The sequence below is a fragment of the Camelus dromedarius genome, chromosome 3 (assembly GCF_036321535.1).
Source record: "Camelus dromedarius isolate mCamDro1 chromosome 3, mCamDro1.pat, whole genome shotgun sequence".
NCBI classification, from domain to species: domain Eukaryota; kingdom Metazoa; phylum Chordata; class Mammalia; order Artiodactyla; family Camelidae; genus Camelus; species Camelus dromedarius.
This window is the reverse complement of record NC_087438.1, coordinates 118,886,293-118,905,521: the sequence shown is the minus strand read 5'-3', so window position 1 is coordinate 118,905,521 and position 19,229 is coordinate 118,886,293. Positions and strand designations below refer to the sequence as shown.

Sequence of the window (19,229 nt, the reverse complement as noted above, 5' to 3'; positions counted from 1 at the left end):
ACTTAGTCTCTGATTTTGGTTTTAGCTCTTCCCTACCCTCTTGTCATCTCACTCCTATTTCCCACGTGGCCTCCAAGATGTCATGGTCTCAAAGGAGTGGGTGGACAAACACCATTTGGTCACCATGCAGTGCTGCTCTAGATGAAGCCCAGCCCAGAACTAAAGGACATTATCAGAGAGGACTTCCTGGAAGAAATGGGCTCTACATACAGTTCTGAGGACAGAGTAAGAGTCAGCCAGGAGAAGGAGTCAAGAAGGTGGCTCAGGTGGCAGGTGAAGCCCGGGCAGAGACATGGAGGCTTGTGGGGTGGGGACCCGGGGAAAGTGCCCTCTGTGGTCCAGGGTGAATGGTGCCCTTACTGGGGAGGACAATGGAGAGGACCTGGGAGGAGGGCTTTGGAGGAGCTTGGGTTTTACTAAAACTGACCAAGGAGGCAGTGAAGGGTGTCAGCAGTAAGTGACTCTCAGGAAAGGTACTTCTGGTTTTGCTTCTGATATTCTACAGAAAGAAGGGCAGGGATGGGCGAGAGCAGGTAAGTCTCTCCCTTTGAGACCCATCCCGTCATTCATTTATTCATAACATGCGCAGTTCTGAGTGTCTAGGGGAGAGTGAGCCCACATTAATAAGCAAAATTTATTAGCTTCTTGGGAGCTTAGAAGTGTCAGAAGTTGACTTAGCCTAGAATGTTCTAGGAACAGAGGAACAAAGTGCCGAGGTTGGAGGGAGGGAAGGCTTCCTTGAGAAATAGTCAAGATGAGCCTGGAGGCAAGTGGAAAGTAGGAGCAATTCAGGGGTCCCCTGAGGTCACTGGGGACCATGGTGCTGAGGTGAGGCTTGGCGAGCAGGGTCAGGGTCAGGGTCAGGGTCAGGGGTGGGGCTAGAACTCTACCAGGGAGCCTCTGAAGTGTTTGAAGTGGGGGTTGATGTAATCAAATTTGTGCTTTGGGAAGGCTGCCCTGGCTATGTGTGTGTGTGTGTGTGTGTAACGGGGAAGAGGGGGAGGGTGCCACCAACTGGGGGGGGCATTAGAAGACCATTCTCAGGCTGGGAGGCGACCAGTGGGAGAGGGACGTCGGGGTTGCTTGGGGAAGTCAGGGGCAGTATGGATGCCGGATTTCCTTTTGGGGAGGGCTTGTTAGCGGGGCCGCCCTAGCGGCACCTTGTGGCTGGAAGGAAACAGATGGAGGTCGCCAGGTGGACTTTCCACTTCTCTCCTTCCCTGCCTTGCCTGATGATCTTAGCTCAGCCAACATTTGGAACAGAAGAGGTAAGTTCTAGGGTAGCCCAGTACTTTGTTCCGCTCGTTCGAGTGAGATCTGATAGGACATAAGTTTGTGTTCAGATCTGCATGTTCACTTAGCTAGAAACGTCCCGTCTTTTGGATTTCCATAGGGGTTTTTATTCTTGATAAAGATTGCTTTCTTGGTGAGAGGAAATTTAATACAGCTGTTGTTTTTCTCAAAAAGAAATCATATCTTTTAAGAAATTTAGCATTCAAAAGAATCAGAATATTTAAAAATGATAAAGTAAGGTTTTGGTGTAGTTTCTTTGGTTTCTGAGTTAATGTGGAGTTAGAGCCTTTGCATTACTTAATAGCACATCCTTGTCAGTATTTAAAGAGCAGTTAGTGAGCGCCACAGGCCCCACCTCTCAAAGCATCGTTAAAGTTTGCTCTGAAATAGTGAAGTCATACAGTTCTTGTTTGCAGAAGCCAAACAGTTGGTTTATAATATGCAGCATAGCTCCCTTTATAAAATAAACATAGGATCAACATTAAGAAAGTGGAAGATAATTGATTTTTTTTAAAGCTGAAACAAAAACTTTCTTGTTCTAATGTTGCAACTGGAAATTTTGAAAAGAAAAATCCTTCTGTAATATCATCTACTTGGAATACATATATACCTTTCACGTTTGAAAAGTAATTGCGCAGTGGTTTTTGAAGTCAGGAGAATTCCACATCAGATACTGGCAGTGATGGTTGCTGGTTTTCAATGGAAGAGCCCAAATTTGCCTTCTTAGCTTTTTTTCTTTTTTTTTTTTTTTTGTAGTGAGCGGGTTGAGTAGTTCTTTGCCAGCATGATTTTGGGGCAATTTGGGGGCAGATGTCATGCACCAGCAGTGAGATATTTCCATGCATTTTACTTTCTTGACATCAACAGGGTACATGTTGGGTTTATACCTGCAGGCTGGGATGCTGAAGTACTCCCTGATCCATCACCGTTATGTCCTGGAGCTGCTCCGGTCAGTGAATGATTTTCTGTGGCTTGGATGTAAGGTGGTCTGATGCAGATGATCAGATGTGTAGTTAAAGTGCTATTACTTGAAATAAGAGAAACCAAGTAACATGGCTCTAAAAATACAGGATGAGGGATGAGAATTACCTGAGCTGCTTGCAGTAGAGAGTCTTCTCAGATGACACCCTCACCGTGATTCCTGCGAATATCAGCCCCAGCCATGCACGGTAATCCTGCCGAAGCAAGCATGCACTTTGCTCAGAAACGCAGTGAATTTCCTTGTGCCTCCATTGGTTGGGTTTTTTTTTAAGGTACATCTTGCCCTTTGTTTAAATGCCATCCCTGTTTTTCACATTTTTCACTCATTGTTCTGGACCTCGTCCATACATAGCTGCTGAATGGATGAAAAGAATGTAGTATCTCCATGTAGTGGAATATTATTCAGACGTAAGAGTGACAAAAAAAGAAAAAATAAAAATAAAAGGGCAGATGAAAAAGGGCTCCTGTTCTGGGAAGTCCACCCTGTCTGCTCAACCCGACCTTTTATCTTTGAAACCCAATCCATTATATTCCACTATACTCTTTTTGACAGTACTTACCACCTTCTAATAAACTTTAACATTTTCAAAAAAAAAAAAAAAGAGGGAGATGCTGATACCACTTCAACATCTACGAGCCTTGATAACAGCATGTTAAATGAAAGGAACCAGACACAAACGGCCACATATTGTTGATTTCAGTGATCTGAAATGCCCAGAAAAGGCACATGCAGAGGCAGAGAGCAGGTGATGGTTGAAAGGGGCTGGGTGGAGGGGTGTTAGGGAGTGACTGCTAGTGACAGGGGTGCTCTTCTCGGGTGATGAAGTGTTCTGGAGATAGATGGTGGTGAGGGCTGCACAACCGTGAGTGTGCAGAAGACTGCTGAGCGCTGTCTCTGGGAGTGCCTGTTGTTGGGGCGGCTTTATTTTGACCTCATTCTACAATGTGAAGAGTCATCTTCTGCTGTGGCCTTTCTACTCCTGTGAGTGGTGAGGCTCAGACAATTTGCAGAGTCATGTTTCTTTTTTCACCCTTGCTAAGTGTAGGCAAAAAAGGTTTAAGCCTGAGAAAGTGCTCCATCTGCAGAAATGTCTTTTAGTTTTGCATGGTGTAAAAATCTTGAGAGCATTTAATCGTTGAGGACAGTCTGTGGGGGGAAAGAGCCCGTGAAGCCTGGGTGAGACCTGGAAGAGCCGTGCTTCCCTTCCAGATACGGGTGGGGACTTCACCCCCGTTCAGGCAGTGAAGGGCCCAGACCCGTGAGCGGAGTTGACACTCGTGAATATTTACGTGTATCCGCTGCTTCATCTTGGATATTAATTTCAAGCTGAGTCAGTTTGTGGCGGCAGCCTCATCCTACATCAGGAATTTATAGTATCTGCTCTTTGAGGTGAAGACCAGACAGACTTGATTATTTAACAGTCTCTCTTGAATTGATATCTTAGATTCCCTTGTCAAAAGCAAAACAGCAGAAATACAGACGTCCTTTAATGCCGATGTGACCTGGAACGGGTTTAGTCTCAGTGCCTCAGTAGCCTTGTCTGCGGGTGGAGAACATGATAACAATGCTTCCCTCAGAGGGGCTGGGGAGGGGGGAGTGAGAAGCACAAATGTAGGACTTACACGTGATGCTCATGAATGACCGAATTTAGTGCTCTCAGCCTGGTGAGGCCTCAGGGGCAGAGATGTCAGAACAGAGCAGTCCTAGCCGGAACTCGATCCGTGTTGGCAGCTGTTACGATCACTATCACCACTGTGGGTTATCAGGTAGTTTTAAGACTTGGTAATATGAATTCTTGAATAATGTTAAAAGACTAGACATCTCAGACCCAGTTTACATAGTTCTCAAGAATTCCTCTGAGAAATGGATGTTTTTTTCCCCATCTTAAATCTGAGTTGAGTCTCTAAAAATATTCTGTATTCCTCCATCATTTTGCTTTAATTCTCCATTTCTTAAAAAATTTTTTTAAATGAAGTTACTGGGGACTGAACTGAGGGCCTCGTGCATGCTAAGCACAAACTCTCCCAAATGAGGTATAATCTCCTCCCTTTTTTTTTTAAACTTTAGTTTCTTAATATTCAGAGTTTAGAGGCCTCTAATTCTTTTTCTGGAGACTTGTCCATGAACCTGTAAATCTATAATTAATGGACAAAACTTGTTTTATTAAAAAAATCAATAGAATATTCTGCAATCCATCCAAAAGGAAATGCTCATTGACATAAAATGTTTCTCCTTTATGGTGATTTCTCCTTTTTGGTCTAGCTTAATTTATTAACAGCCATCCTCATCATCATAATGAACAAACTCTCTGTGATTGGACACTTACCTAAGGCTAAAATGCTTTCCTCATGTTTTACTTCATAGCAGGTGTTTGAGGGTAGGTATCAGTGTCTCCTTTTTTGCAGCTGAGTGATTGAGAGATGGGCCAGCTTGTCCCAAATCACACGCAGCTGGTGGTGTCTAGCTCGGTGCTGGAATCCAGGCTGCACAGGATGCAATCTCAATTGCTCCTCTAATCAGCCTCCCATTGAGTGGTTTCCCGAACTCCTCTGAGTCCATAAATGACCGATTTTAGCGATCTCAGCCTGATGAGGTCTTCAAAGGAGAGACACCAGTGAGAATGTGAGACAGACTGGCATAAATTAAAATTGTACATTTTCACAAATGTTTTATTCTCAGGTAATGACTTAAAAAGGTAATTATTTTTTATTTTAGTGCTTTGTAAGCACTAAAAACAAAACATTTAAAATAATTATTGTGCAAAAGAGAAGTGGGCTTTGAAAATCCAACCGGTGCTAATGATGTTACAGTTTTTCTCTAGGGGAGCTTATTGACTGAAAAATTTACACAGACTGAATTGTTTTATGTAGCCTTAGTATGGAAGAAAAGATTGTCAGTGAGTATTGTAAGTAAAATCCTTACTCTTTTCTTTCCTGATGATGAATATGTTAGTTGTTTTCATGGCTGAAATACATTTCGTTATTTGTGAAATTTGAGTAATATCGTTTACCTTGTCTGACTGTGAGAGTTAGACTCCTTGTATACAAAGCACCGTAGAGGTGCTTAATAAAAACGTGCTGTCACAATGACTGATACTTTAGAAGTATCAACTCTGAATACTAAAAAGTGTAGCTTATTTCCGATGCATATTCAGTATGTATATATATGATATATATGAATATGGCTTAAAATAACGAGGATTCAGTTTTTTTTTCCTTAGTGCAGTATGAAGTTTTAATGAAATCTGTATCATTCTTGTGAGACAGGGAATACATAAATTGCCTTAAGCAGACGACCTAGAAAATTATTTACACAGAATGTGTAGTGTTAAAGCTCAAAATTAATGTTGCCGTGTAAACATCCACTCAGACTTTTAAATTCGTGGGATTGTGACCAGAAACATTAAGTTTAGAAAAATCCGCATTGATCACTTTCAGGGAATAAGCTTCTCTCATTTGTGATTAAAGAAACTTTTGATATTTTTTCTGCACTCTTAACAGGTTTTAAAATATCAACATTTTGATTAGACATGTCACATTTTTAATAGAGAGAATAAAGCTCAGGCTGTTTTAATATGTAAATAAATGTTTTTTTATTTCAACAAACTTGTATGATTTCCTGGCCCTTTGAGAAGTATTTTGCAAGATACTTTGATTACCTGCTGTTGGAAAATTACAGACGTGACTTTTCTGAATATAGGCCTAGTACAGATCTGTTGGTTTTTGCTACAGTGCAAGACATGAGGCCTAGGAGAGCTTTGCTGAGGATTGCCAGGAGGACATATCCAAGGTCTCAGTCTCCCCTCCTGTAAAATGAAGTGGCTGGACTGGATTCTTTCCTCTTCTAAGATGAGTTTCCATGAGCCTGTGTCTTTTGTTTATATTCAGGAGTATTAGCAATATCAGATTAAATACTGACTACCCCTCCCTTCCCCCAAAGCAAAGTGCAGTATGTGGTACACAAGCTTTTAGTTACCTGATTCTCTTTTCTGATCTTACAGGCAATTTTTGTGTTGCATGTTTCCCGGGAACCTGGAAGGTATTTTTAGCCGTAGGTGGCGCTGTTGCACCTTCTTAGAGTCTTAATTTTCCTGTTTATAAAAGAAGGTTTAAAAAACATGATTTTATTTTGATTTCTTCGCTTAATGCTTCAGAATAGCACAATGTCCATTGTGTCTGTCTACCTGGAAAAATTATTCTGCTTATAACTTAGTTTTATTCTGTCATCTCGCTGTGAACATTTCAGACTTGCTGTGCAAACAATGGCAAAATCGGACTTTTCTTCCAGTGTTAGAAATCAGTGGGCCGGGATTTTATAAAAGAGCAAGAAGGGGCCTCTGGAGCAACTTAAAGCTAAAAAGTGTGTTGAGGTCCCTGAGAATTGACCCCGCCGATGTGTGTTAATTGGTGGGAGATGACTTGGTACATATACAAAGGGGTGTAGTTTTTTGACTTGGATTTGTGTGTACGTGCTGCCACTGAACCACGTGAGCCTGAGTCAGTTCGTTCTGAGTTTTTCCCTCGTCTGTGAGATTGGGACGCTCATATCTGCTTTGTAGAATTGTGTGAATTAGAAGTTATGTGAAGTGTTTACCACAGTGGGTATATCAGGAGGGCTCATAAACTTTAGCTGCTGTTTTGTGTGAAGCATTCATTTGATGGTCTTTGGCAATTACTAAGAAACAGGAAAATAAGAAAAGCTGGTTTTATGATGAAAGATATTTGAGGAGGTTCCATAGTTCCTATACCCATAATTTAGCATCAGCAGAGTCAGAACTGTTACACAGTCGCCCTGAAACAATGTTAAGCCTCAGAATTTTTTGTTACTTCATATATGTTGGGGCCTAAGGGGATCCAATAATATACATATGTTGTCTCCAGCACCAACTGAGAGATGACACAAAAGAGTAGACAGGCGATAAATGTCTTATTTTTTACTGATGAAGCCAAGTTCTCCATGAACTTCAGGGCTGTGGGTAAATGAGTGTCGTGATACAGTGTCCAGAAGTAGAGACTTACCCTGTCCCAGGTATCTCTGGGCCACAGCGAGCCTTCCCTTGAGAGGATCTGCCCCATCATGCACAGGGATGTCCTGCCATGGAGCGGAACATCCAAGGTGCTTCCCAAGTGTGGCCAACCCTGGAGGGAAAGGAAGGGTTTCACATGCCCTGCTTGTCTCCCTGGAATCACACCTCACTCTGTTAGTGTGAGGAGGGCTAGCTGTGTGGAAAGGGGTCAGGGGTGTGAAGGGAGATGCACTCTCCATGGCCCAGAGGAGTGGGGAGGAGGTATCACCTCCCTCAGTTTAAAGACGTGGTGGGATGGAACAGAACGGTGCACCCCAAGATTTTATAAAAGGAGAAATAAGGGTTTTCTTTGGGACTTAGACTAGCCAGGAAACACAGAAGATGATTAGAAGGGAGACATGTAAACCACTGTAATATTAATTTGACATTTGTTGAGCACCAAAAAAGTGCTACATTCTTTTCTGAGCGTTTTACAGAAATGTATCCTTCAATCTTCTCAACAAGCGAGTAAGAAAAGTTTGATTTTTATCCCAGCTTTACAGTGTGGAAATTGAGGCACACAGAGGGTAAGTTGGCCAAGGTCACAGAGCTAGTAAGTGGTAGAGCTGGTATTTAAACCCTGGCTGTCTGGTTTTGAGGCTCACAGAGACGGGCTTTGGGTGTTTAGATGTATCTGCATCCCTGGATTTCTGTACATCTGTGCATCAGTTAGCCCAGAAAGGACAGAGAAAAGAGTCACACAGTTGCTCACATTCGTGTCTCGGCCACTGTCCACGAAGAGTGCACCGTGATTAGCGTTGTTTTCCTGGCAGTAGATCTGTTGGTATAACAGAAATTCAGTCCATTGAATTAATCTAGAAATCCTTACTGCTCTGCTTCTGTCCACGCTTGCCATGTGACTGCCTGCCCGTGATTGGGCCATGGAGGAGAACATGTACTCATGGTTGAACTCTGATATTGCAGTCTGGTTCATATTTTCACGTCTTCTGTTACATTAATAAGTTAAATTTCTGGTTTTCTTGCATCAGTGTCTCATGAGTTTGGTTAATGTGAAACCAGTCCATGGGAGCCCAGGGGTAAAGACAGTATAATTTCTTAGCACGTTGTGGCACTTCTAGCAGTGCACACCTGACTGGAGGATGTTCGCGTTCCTCAATGATTTCTCCCAACTGCAGGGTCCTCTCCCATCCCTGGATGTGACGCTGGGAGCTCTCTGAGTAGGCCAGTCAGAGGCCATGTCCACCAATCAGAAAATGATGAAGTACCTGGAAGTGGGTTTAATAGAAGAAAAGGGCTTCCAGGTAGTCCGAAGGGCTGTTCGAGTAATTTAGTGAAAAGCTGTCCACTGTCTGTGGTTGAGCTGCTTCTTTGCTGTTGAAAAGTCTGGATTAGATGAAGGGATTTTAAAAAGCAGAAAGGAATGATTTCAGGTGGTATATCCACACCGGGGAGAATTGATGGATGACCGCCTGTGTGAGGCATAGACAGAGTCTTACAAACTTAATAAAACAGCTTTAAAAGCTCTGCCATCTGAGTGCACTTCATAAGGGGTCCAGATCATCACTGGTCTTGCTGAGAGGGCAAGTAACTGATGATGGCAGAAAGGACACGGAGGCATCTAAAAGGTCTCAGTCACGTTCCCTTTTTAAAGAATGTGGCACAGTGTAATATATTTGAGCTGGTATTCCACTGAAAAATTTTTAGTGTTTTCTGGGACTCCCCAGTTCCCCAAGGTTCCATGCAGCTGGGTGTCCCCTCAGTACAGCTCTGTCAGCTCTTGCCCTGGGCTGACGTGTTGTCACGGGGAGCAGGACGGTCAGCGTCCCCGGCTCCTCCGAGCTTCGTCTCCTCATCCTCAGTGCCGGGTTTCTCATCTGTGTCTATTTAGTAGGGTTGCTGAGAATCACACGTGATGGTTGTCAAGGGTGATTTGTGGTTGTCTCTGTGATTGGCATAAAGTCAATATTTGATAGAAACACTTGTTTTTTTTATTCCAATTGTGGCTCCTAGATTGAAGTGGTTTTTATTTGAATTTTTTTATAACTTTACTCATTTTTAAATAAGCACTTATTTTTATTTATTTTTTTGGAGGTACTGGTGACTGAAGCCAGGATATTTTGCATGCTAAGCAGGTGGCCTACAACTGAGTAACACCCACCCTCCTTGTCTGCACTTAAAAATAAATATTGCAATACACAAAAGAACTCTTAACACCATCATGGGACATAGTCTCTGTATAGGCATTTGAACATGTATACTATATCAAGAAGAATAAATGTTGTTGGGACAAACCTTTCTGAATCTGTTAATGTGCTTAAAAACGATCATAGCTAGTGATAAACACGAGACTTGGATCCAGTACTTCTTAGGGTCTGTTTTGCCATCATGGGAAATTACATTCTACAGAGAAGGCTAATTGGGTCTCTTTGATAATTGGATGGTTTAGCAGATGATCAAGGCTTTCAAAAGCTGACAGTTTTGTATTTTAAACTAACTACAAATTTATCTTCTAGAAGTTGGAAGTCCTAAGCTTGTGAAGTGCCCAGTAATCCAGGGGGAATATGTCTGTGTCCCTGTGAACGATTGTGTGTGTTATTTCAGGAATGTAGAAAGAAGTTCCATATAGACTTCTGATATATTACTCCTCTAGTTTAAGCTGTAGGCATGTATTTACACAAATAAATTGATATTCTTTTGTCATTTGGCATATTGGTGGGAATAAGTTGTTCTCATACTTGTTTCAGAAGGGTTGGGGAGCATGAGCTTAGAAAACGGGAGGAGAAAGAGGCAGGGAGGCACTTCACACACTGCAGGATGTGAGAAACAGTAGCTTTTGTTTTCTCTTTTATTCTAAAGCAAACTGGCACTGAATCGTAACATACTATTACTCAGAATTTCTTTTCTAATCAGATACAAGTGCCTCAGATTTTTCAAGGCAACATGAATGATGAAATGTGTTTTAGCATTTATCTTTAAAAGTAGTTTTATTTTTCAAGGAAAATGGTATAGTTTGTTCTTTCTTCCAGCGGTACATGAAGTTCTCATTGATCCAGGTACATGATCTATGTGCTTAGTTTCTTTGGGTTTTTTGTTTTTTTTTTTTAAGTGCTTGTTTCATTGTGGTGTGAATGAATGTTTAAAATTTCTGGATTTTAATCTTTACAACATGCTGATTTATCAGAACTGTTAAAAAACTGATTGTTCTTTGGTCCTTGTTTGGTGGGGCACCCTATTGATTACTGTTGTCTGATAAAGAGAAAAATTCTTCCTCTAGCCTGCAGATCATTAAGTGAATGGTTTTCAGTGTGCCTTTAAATTTCCTTGAATGCATTGAACATGATTGTCCAGTGAATTTTGAATTGACTCATAATAATGACTTTGCTTTGTTTCTGTGGCTTTTGCTCCTCTCCACAAGAGTTTGAATTCTCTGTTGCATTTTGTATACGTGTTCTTAACAGTGGAAGAAATTTTGAATATTTTACAGAGGTGGGTTTTCCTAACCCCTCTGAATGCCTTCTGTAATTGATACAACAAAAATCTGTTATTGCACTGCTTCATTATTTCATACACTAGTTTTTGGCTTAATCAGAAACAATGACAGAGTGATAATAAAAATAGGAAAACCTTGCTTCCTTTGAATAATAGAAATCAGGTGGTCAGGCCCACCCATGCTTTACTCTCATGCCATTGTGTATCATGATTCGGAGATGGAGTTACTTCAGGTTTATAGATTTTTGTTTAAACATTTGTGCTGAATTCTTTCTCCAGGCTGATGTATCCTGTTGGGTATGTTGAAAGTGTAGAAGGGAAACAAATGCTTTTATTTTTTTGGTTTCCGGAGGCCTGAGTTGCTGATGATAAAGAGTTGAGGGTGAGCTGAGGAAAAATTTGACACTCCCTATACTCCCAGCTGAAACTGATGAACAATGAAATCAATTAAGTGTATCGGTATTTGACCAATAGAATTCAGCGAGACCAAACTGGCTAGTTATGCTCAAAGAAAGTACTGAATTCACCTGCAGAATTAGTTGCTTTTCCAAGAAGAAGCAGCTTAGAGCAATCAGAAAAATCAGTCCTATGATGAGATATAAAATGAATATAATACCTTTTATTTCTGAAACTTTTCTACGTTAAGTTGTGTAGAGCTAAAATTAAGTTTCAAGCACCAGGAGTTAAGAGTGTGGGTGGTTCTGTAGGATCGTTATTCAGGGATCTGCCTAGACCCTGCTAGAGAGGCTGAAGATGGCAGGAAAAGGCCCAGAGCCAGGATTTGTCACCCAAGGGTGTCCTCTATAATGGTTCCATGTGGGAGGCCATGATTGGATTAACAAATTGAAACAGACCCCAGCCGCCTGTCAACTTTAAGGAGAAAAAAAAAAAGCTTAGTAACTGCTTTGCAAGCAAGCGCCTGTGCATCCTCACTCCTGTCTTCTTGCCTTAAAATGCAGAGAAAATGTTTTGCTTGCATAGTTGAGATTTTAGATAGCACTCTGTTCATTGCAAACCAAGGACCCAGGCCCTCAGCTATAAACGCTGGGCTTGTGTGCAGTTAGATAGTCTGTTATCCCCAAAACAAGGACTTAGCTGTTCTGGTGGTCTGCTTTGTAATTCACATATCAAAGAATGTATCTTATTCCCCTCAACCCATGACTTCCCTAAAGATACAGTAAGACTTTGTACTCATGGTGGATTCTACAATCTCTTTCTCATCCCTTCTTTCCCCAAGTTTCTGCTTAGTATCACACAACTGTTAATGACTTTTTCCTTTGATTATACACAATAAATATGGGAGCATTTGATAGGCTCGTGGAATTGGCTCCCTACTCCCTATCGATTTCTGGGTTTTTTCCACAGAGTCTTGAGTAATCATTTACTGTAGCTAAGACTTCTGCAAGCAAGAAACCACAGTTCCAGGTGAGAAGGATGCAGATTTATCTCTCCTACCCGAGGGAGAGAGAGTAGAGAATTGAGATCTGCTCCTTCATGGTCCCTTCCTGCCCCAGGGCAACTCCAGTTCACCTGCAGCCTTCTGGCCTCTGCTCACAGGGCCTCTGTCCCAGGACTGACTGCAGCCTTTTCTTCCCTGGTCAACATTCCCTGTGCCTTTTAGAAGTTGGTCTCTTCTCTGCAATACAACCCTGGCAGATATGATGGTGGTCAGTGTGCTGGTGGGCAGTCACTTGGGGACTGCCAGGAACCATGCTGATTCTCCTGAGTCTCTCATTCGGGGTTACAGAACTGTCGAGCACCAGAGAAAGCCCATTCACGTGAGGCCAGCACAGCATTGCGTCACTTTCATTTTATTTTTGAAATTTCAGTGGAGAAATTATTTGTAGCTAACTGTTCCAGAATTTCGGCCACCTGCTTTCCTCACCACCATTTCCTTGTTGGCTCTGGTGCTTGTTTTAAGAACCAGGTTTCTTCTCTGGTCATTTTTAGCAGCTGGGCTTGCCGAATCCTTGATCTTCATTTGAAGCAGTATGCTTCTTCGTGATGTCAGACTGATTTTCCTATTTCTGAATATTTCGTGTACACTCAGCAAGTGTTTCAAATGAAATGCTCTTGTCCAATTTCAGTTTACCCACATTTGAAGATCTCCTGCTTTCATGCTGAGGGCAGTTTCTTCTTCCTGTGATAAAAGTTAGCAATTTGCATCTACTATTTGAAAGTACTGGCCCTAGGTGCTTTTGTCCTTAACAGTTTTAATACAATTCACCCATTAAAATGTACAGCGGTTTTTACTCTATGCCATAATTGTGCATTGCAGTCAATCTTAGAACATTTTCATCCCACAACAGGAAGCCCCGTACGCACAAGCAGTCATTCCCATCTTCCCCATCCTCCCCCAGCCCCAGGCAGCCATTGTTCTCTCTCTGTGGATTTGCCTGTGTTGGACATTTCATGTAAAACGAGTCATTTCATGTAAAAGGAACCGTCTATTATGACTGACTTCTTTCACACTGAGTAATCTTTTAAATGTTTGTCCATGTTGTTGCCTGGGTCAGTACTCTATGCTTTGCTATTGCTGAATAATATTCCACTGCATGGCTGGGCCCCACTGTTTACCCATTCATTAGGTGATAGTCATTTGTGTTGTTTCTGCTTTTTGGCTGTGATGAGTAATGGCGCCGTGAATATTCCTGTAGGAGTTTTTATGTGGACATTGGTTTTCAGTTCTCTTACGTGTGTGCCCAGAGAGCAGAAAGGCTGGGTCATTCATAAACCAAATGTTCAAATATCTGAGGACCTGCCAGGCTGTTTTCCAAAGTGGCCACACAGCGTTACATCCTCACCAGCAAGGGCTGCGAGTTCCGCTTCCTCTGTGTCCTCATTAGAGCTTGTTACACTTTTTGTTATTATAACCTATTGTAGTGAGTGTGAAGCCGTTTCTCCTAGTGGTTTTGACTTGATTTCCATTACAGCTAATAATATTGAACATCGTTTGATTGTGCTTATTGGCCATTTGTATATTTTCTTTGAAAAATACATTTCCAGATCCTTTTTTCACTTTTTAATTGAGTTCCCTTTTTATTGTTGAGTTATAGGAGTTATTTTTTTTTTAATTTGAAGATAAAAATTCCTAATCAGATAAATGATTTGAAAAAATTTTCTCCTGTTGCTTTTTCACTTTCTGGATGGTGTCCTTTGAAGAAAAGATTTACATTTTGATGAATTCAAATTTATCATTGTTTCCTTTGTTCCTTGTGTTTTGGGGTAATATTTATAATCTGAGGTATTTTATTTAAACATTTATATATAAAATAACTTAATTCTTAGGACCGTTCTAGGAGACGGGTTCTGTTGTTGTCCTCAGTCTATGGATAGGAGACTGAGATGCAGAAAATTTCACTGACATATCAGTGTCAAAGCTACCAAGTGCTGAGGGAGTTCAGACACTCATGTTTGTCCCAAGCATCTGTGCTCTTCACCACCATGCTCCACTCCTTCCTGGAATTGTTATGGAAAAAGTCTTTCCTTTTTTGATTTCTTGTTAGTTTGTTTTCTCATTGGGGACCTCAACTCCTCATTTTCCTTGCAGAGATCAGTGTAGGTTTATTTTAGGTCTCATGTAGGCAGAAGCATTGCTATCAGTTTACTTCTTTATTACTCACTTTCCAGTGATGATTGTTGCTAGTTGAACTAATCAAGTCATGCTTAACTCTTTCCTGCTCATGACACTAAAAAGAGAGTCATTACTTACAGAATGCTCAAAGAAGAAAGTACTTGAGTGATTTTATTTTTCTAACAAATCAAACCAATCAAATAAAAACCCCTATGTTGGAATAGATTATAAGCCCTCCAGAATAGGGTCACTGTCATCCTTGTGTTTCATTTGTTTAGTCACAGTGTCTGGATAGTGCCTTGTTGTCCAGCAGTTTTGTTAGGATACGGTGCTCGTGAATCATTGTAAGGACAGAATTTTGACAACAGACTGTGTTGTTCATTTCACGAGGGAAAAGATCATATAGAAATACTGCTCAGATCTATTTTAAAATTAAGCTTGGAATTTTGAGAAGAGTTCAAGAAAGCATATAAAGATCTTTTTCACTAATTTTAGATCTATCTTACACACATTATGTTTACATAGCAGAGTAACTTATCAACAAGATTTGACAAGAGTAGTGTATTATTGATTATTTGTTTTAGTTGAAATATTCTACCTGGGATAAAGTAATCAGTGCCCATAAATGAACATATATATATGTATTTCTATGCAACATGGGAGCAGACTTCATATATTTCTGTATAATATATATGACTGTGTGTTTTAATCTGTCTGTCAGTGTTTTTAGTTTTTCAGCAATGTTGTAGCCTTAGAATTCTTCTAAGAAAATCACCCCCTATTCTAGTGCAGTTTGTACTGTGTATCCTGTCTTATGCATGGGATTCCACTCTTCCCTCAGTGAGGAATTTCCTCTCCTACTGAGGTAGTAGCAGAGTTAAAGGAACTGTGATTTCTAGGACTTTGCTCTCCATGTGTTTGCAGTTGGCTGTCAATCACGATTTTCCCTTTCTTGAGTTTTCATTCTTCAATTAGAATTTTTGAAAATAACTATTAATATGTTGCATCAGTCTCCCTAGAAACTTGATGTGTTTGTACTTTTCAGTTTTCAATTTATGAAAAATATAAATGCACTCTTGTTTTAAGTAGTCCTTTTTCACTAGATATTTGTTTACCTCTTTATAGTTAAAATATTACTTTCCCAATGAATGAATCTGTGTGCATGTTTTAAAAGATACCTTACTTTTTATTTTTCTTATTGTAACAGTTATATTCATTGTAGAGAATTTAGAAAATAAGGATAAACACAATAATAACTTAAAAATGGCCTCTAGCCTCACCTAGAGATACAGTTGTAAGGTTTGAAATTGAGAATTACAAGTCCTCTCACGTTGTTCTTTTTCAAGCACATTTTGGTTACTGAGACCCTCGAATTCCCATATGAATTGTAGCAGCAGCTAGTCAGTTTATGCAGTGGAACCCACTGGGATTGTGATCAAAACCACGTTGCATGTATGGATTGCTCTGGGGAGCACTGCCATTCCAAGAGCGCTGTCTTCTGATCCAGGAATGTGCGTGCTTTGTCTCTCCAGGAATTTAGGTCTTCTTTAATTTTTTTCAAAAATGCTTTGAGTTTAGAGAGAATTATTTTACTTTTTTTTCTTTGCCTTTATACTGAGGACAAGTGTGCCAGTTCCGGGATCAGAAGTGTATTTGAGCCCCGCCACTTGCTGCCACCATGGACGCTGCACTCTTGCTTTGCCCTGTGTAAAATCTTGCACAAAATAGGACCTCAGTAACTCTCTTTTGAATGAATGATAATATGATTGTTGAATGATGCTTGAGAGTCCTTGTAATGATGTATTTTTCCCAGCCTTTCCCCTATTCATAATGAAGCCCTTTCCCTTCCTTTCCTCCAGCCTGGTTTTCAGCCTGCCTGTGGCATTGATTTTCCCTGTCTGTAGACTCTTCTTTTCACTGGTTCACGATAATCTTACATGTGCCCTTTGGAAACTTGCTAAATGACAAGAAAGAGCAAATCCATTGCATGCTAGTATTTTTAGAGTGTGTTATTCTTTTATCGATTGAAATTAAATCAGGCTTACCCCCTGAGCCCTCCCATGAGCTTTTTCTGCCTTCCTACAGGTGATACTGCTCTGGTTGCTGCATGTCCCTGCCCCCAGCCTTGGTTTTGGAGTTGAGTAAGTCACCATCAGTGGAGTACTCTCTTTAAAATTTGAAGACATTTGCTCCTTCTCCCTTGTTGGGGACTTGGATGAGATGAGGTACCAGATAAAGAATGGAGCCCCACCTCATTCTGACCCCTGCTCTTTCCGTTCCTTTCTCCAGGGGAAAAGAGTACAATTCAACAGTGTAAAGATTGATTGTGAGCTAATGAGATAGACAAGACAACCGAACATTTATTAAATATACTTTCATGCCAGAAAAAAATGTATTATACACACAAAAAGCACACAGAGCACGTTAGTACCGTGCTTACAAATGTGGGTCCGAGTTCGAGTCTTGCTCTGGAGTGACCAGTCCTGTGAGATGGAGAAATGTTAGGTCAGCTTAGCCTCTCCCGGACTTGTTTCCTGTCCTGCAAAGACGGACTCGCTAGGCGTCCCACCCCCATAGAGGTGCTGTGGGGTGTAAATGACGTGCATGGGCAGACCAAGCACAGCTTCTCGTTCCTCGTAAGTGCCGGATAGAATGGATTTGCGGAGACGGCGTTATGGCCGCACCGTTTAGACTCTCAGTGCTCCAAAGGGAAGACTTGTGGTTTGGAGATGGGATTCTCACTTCGGTAAATACCCAATGTTTGTGTTATTGGGCTCTTCTGATTTGAATCTATTCTTTGGAAAGTACATATTGTAGATATATTTTTTCAAGCATGCGTGCTTTTTTTCTTTTATTATTTACAGTTCTTCTCTCTCATCTCTTGGTGTGACTTTTCATGGAATCCAGGAAACAGCCCTAAGCCACCTGCCTCTTCACACTTCTCCGTGGTGGTTTTCTTCCCTGACTAGAAGAGGGTTTTGCATAGGAAATTTTCTTTGTTCCCCTTTTCTTGCAGTCTCTCTCTCTGTCTGCCCATCTCTCACCTGTCCATCTGTCCATTTATCTACCCACTCATTCTTCTGACATGTTCCAAGAAGCACTTCAGGCAGCTTACAGAAGAATATATACCAAATAAACAGGTGAGAAAATGGGGCCAAGTTCAGACAGTGAGGCTAGGAAGCGAGCTTGTGTGATGTTTGCAGGCGTGAGACACACGCCTCTGCCCTGTGACTTATCAGATCGACAACAAGAGTGTGCCTGTGGCTCCCAGCAGACACAGGGAAATAGGGTTTGTGGGAGATGCTCACTGGCTGTGAAATAAATAAGTGGATGTGAAGAAGCCCAGCCTTTCCAGCTACTAAGGCTTAGGAGGATATTTTGAGTGTCTTCCAAAATCAGAGTATTTCATCTTTTATATTGTCAGAGTTCTACATATTGTTGGTTACATTCTATACCTGGAAATTTCTCCAAAACTCCTTCCTACATGAGTCCCATGGCTCAGGAATGGGGTGGTCCTGCTCATTGACAGTGTTTGGACAGAAACAGAAAATGACAGCCTCAAAGGAGCCTAGGATTTGTCAGTTATGTTTTGTCAGTGCTGTAGATTTCAGAGAATGTTTTCACAGTTTCTCTCCATCTGAGGCGGCAGTGTGCTCTCTTAGCAGCATCAGGAGCTCAGGGCCACGGGATGGTGAGTGCTGACTGCACTGCCGTCAAGGCATCTAAGGTAGTCACTGCAGGCGTGGTGCTTTTACATACGGCATTTCATGTTCTTTAATAGAAGGTTTCAACAGGGAGTTAATTGAGTTAATTAACATTTAATAAATATGATAATTTTTTGAAAAGACAGTTATAAGCAGAATATAAGCTGTGAAGATTTTAAGAACGGTTTCATTACTGAAATTTCAGTAGGGAAGATTCAGTTTACCTTATTTATGCCTCTCTTTTAAAGTAACAAAGAAACAAGACAGAAAAAGCAGAGGATGATTTCTGTTCTTCCTCTCGGCTTGCAGGTGCCCTCACCTCCAGTGACATCCATCCAGACACCAGCACTGACACTGGCCGTGCTCAGAACTGCCTCAGCCCTGAAGACACAACTGACAAATAGAAGGGGGCCACGCCCTGTTACAGCAGGTGCTCTCACTTAGTTTGTCCTTATGTAACTGTGAGGTGTTAATCAGGATCGCCCGTTCTACATTACATGACTCTGCTGCGGTGTCTCCTAGTTACTTGTTTCTGTATGTACTCGTGTATTTTCTCCAATGTGTAGTACTACACATCTTAAAATTCTTTTTTCAGATGAAAAATAATGTGTATTTAATATAATAAGTCTGAAAACAGGGGCAAAAGAGGCTATCCTTATCCCACTACTTAGAGATAATAATTAACACTTTAACATCTATTTTCTGTTCTTTTCATCAGTGTGTATCAACTCTCTCATAAAAACCAGTGAGCACTCTGTGCCTGTTTACTGTGTGGAGACCTCCATTTTCCATTTGGCTTTTTATATGTTTTTCTACAATATTCTAATTCCCCTGGCATGATTTTTAATGACCAGTATAGCATTCTGTCTTGTGGAGGCATTGTCCATTTTACTTCGGACTTAAATAAACTTTTAAATTCCAAGTATATTTAACTGAAATACTGAAAAGAGAACTGTGGTGGTACTGAAAGGCCCCTATATCCCTTCCCCTTTTTTCCTGAGGGCAAAACTGTTGACAATGTGGTGTATATATTTCATGATATTTATGCCTATGTATATACACATACATACATAGATACATACACGAATCTGAGAAATCTATGTATATGTGTGTGTATATATGCTTTATTGAAAAATAAGGCCATAATACATGTTTTATGCA

General features: G+C 41.0%; 1 long non-coding RNA gene across 1 annotated transcript in view; it reads left to right on the top strand.

Annotated features, from left to right (window-relative positions):
- LOC135321035 (uncharacterized) overlaps positions 1 to 18,492 on the top strand; it is a 43,759-nt gene extending 25,267 nt beyond the window's left edge. The window contains exon 6 of the long non-coding RNA XR_010380446.1: positions 18,378 to 18,492. This is a non-coding gene — a long non-coding RNA (uncharacterized LOC135321035). The remainder of the gene's footprint in view (positions 1 to 18,377) is intronic.
- The last annotated feature ends 737 nt before the right edge of the window (positions 18,493 to 19,229 follow it).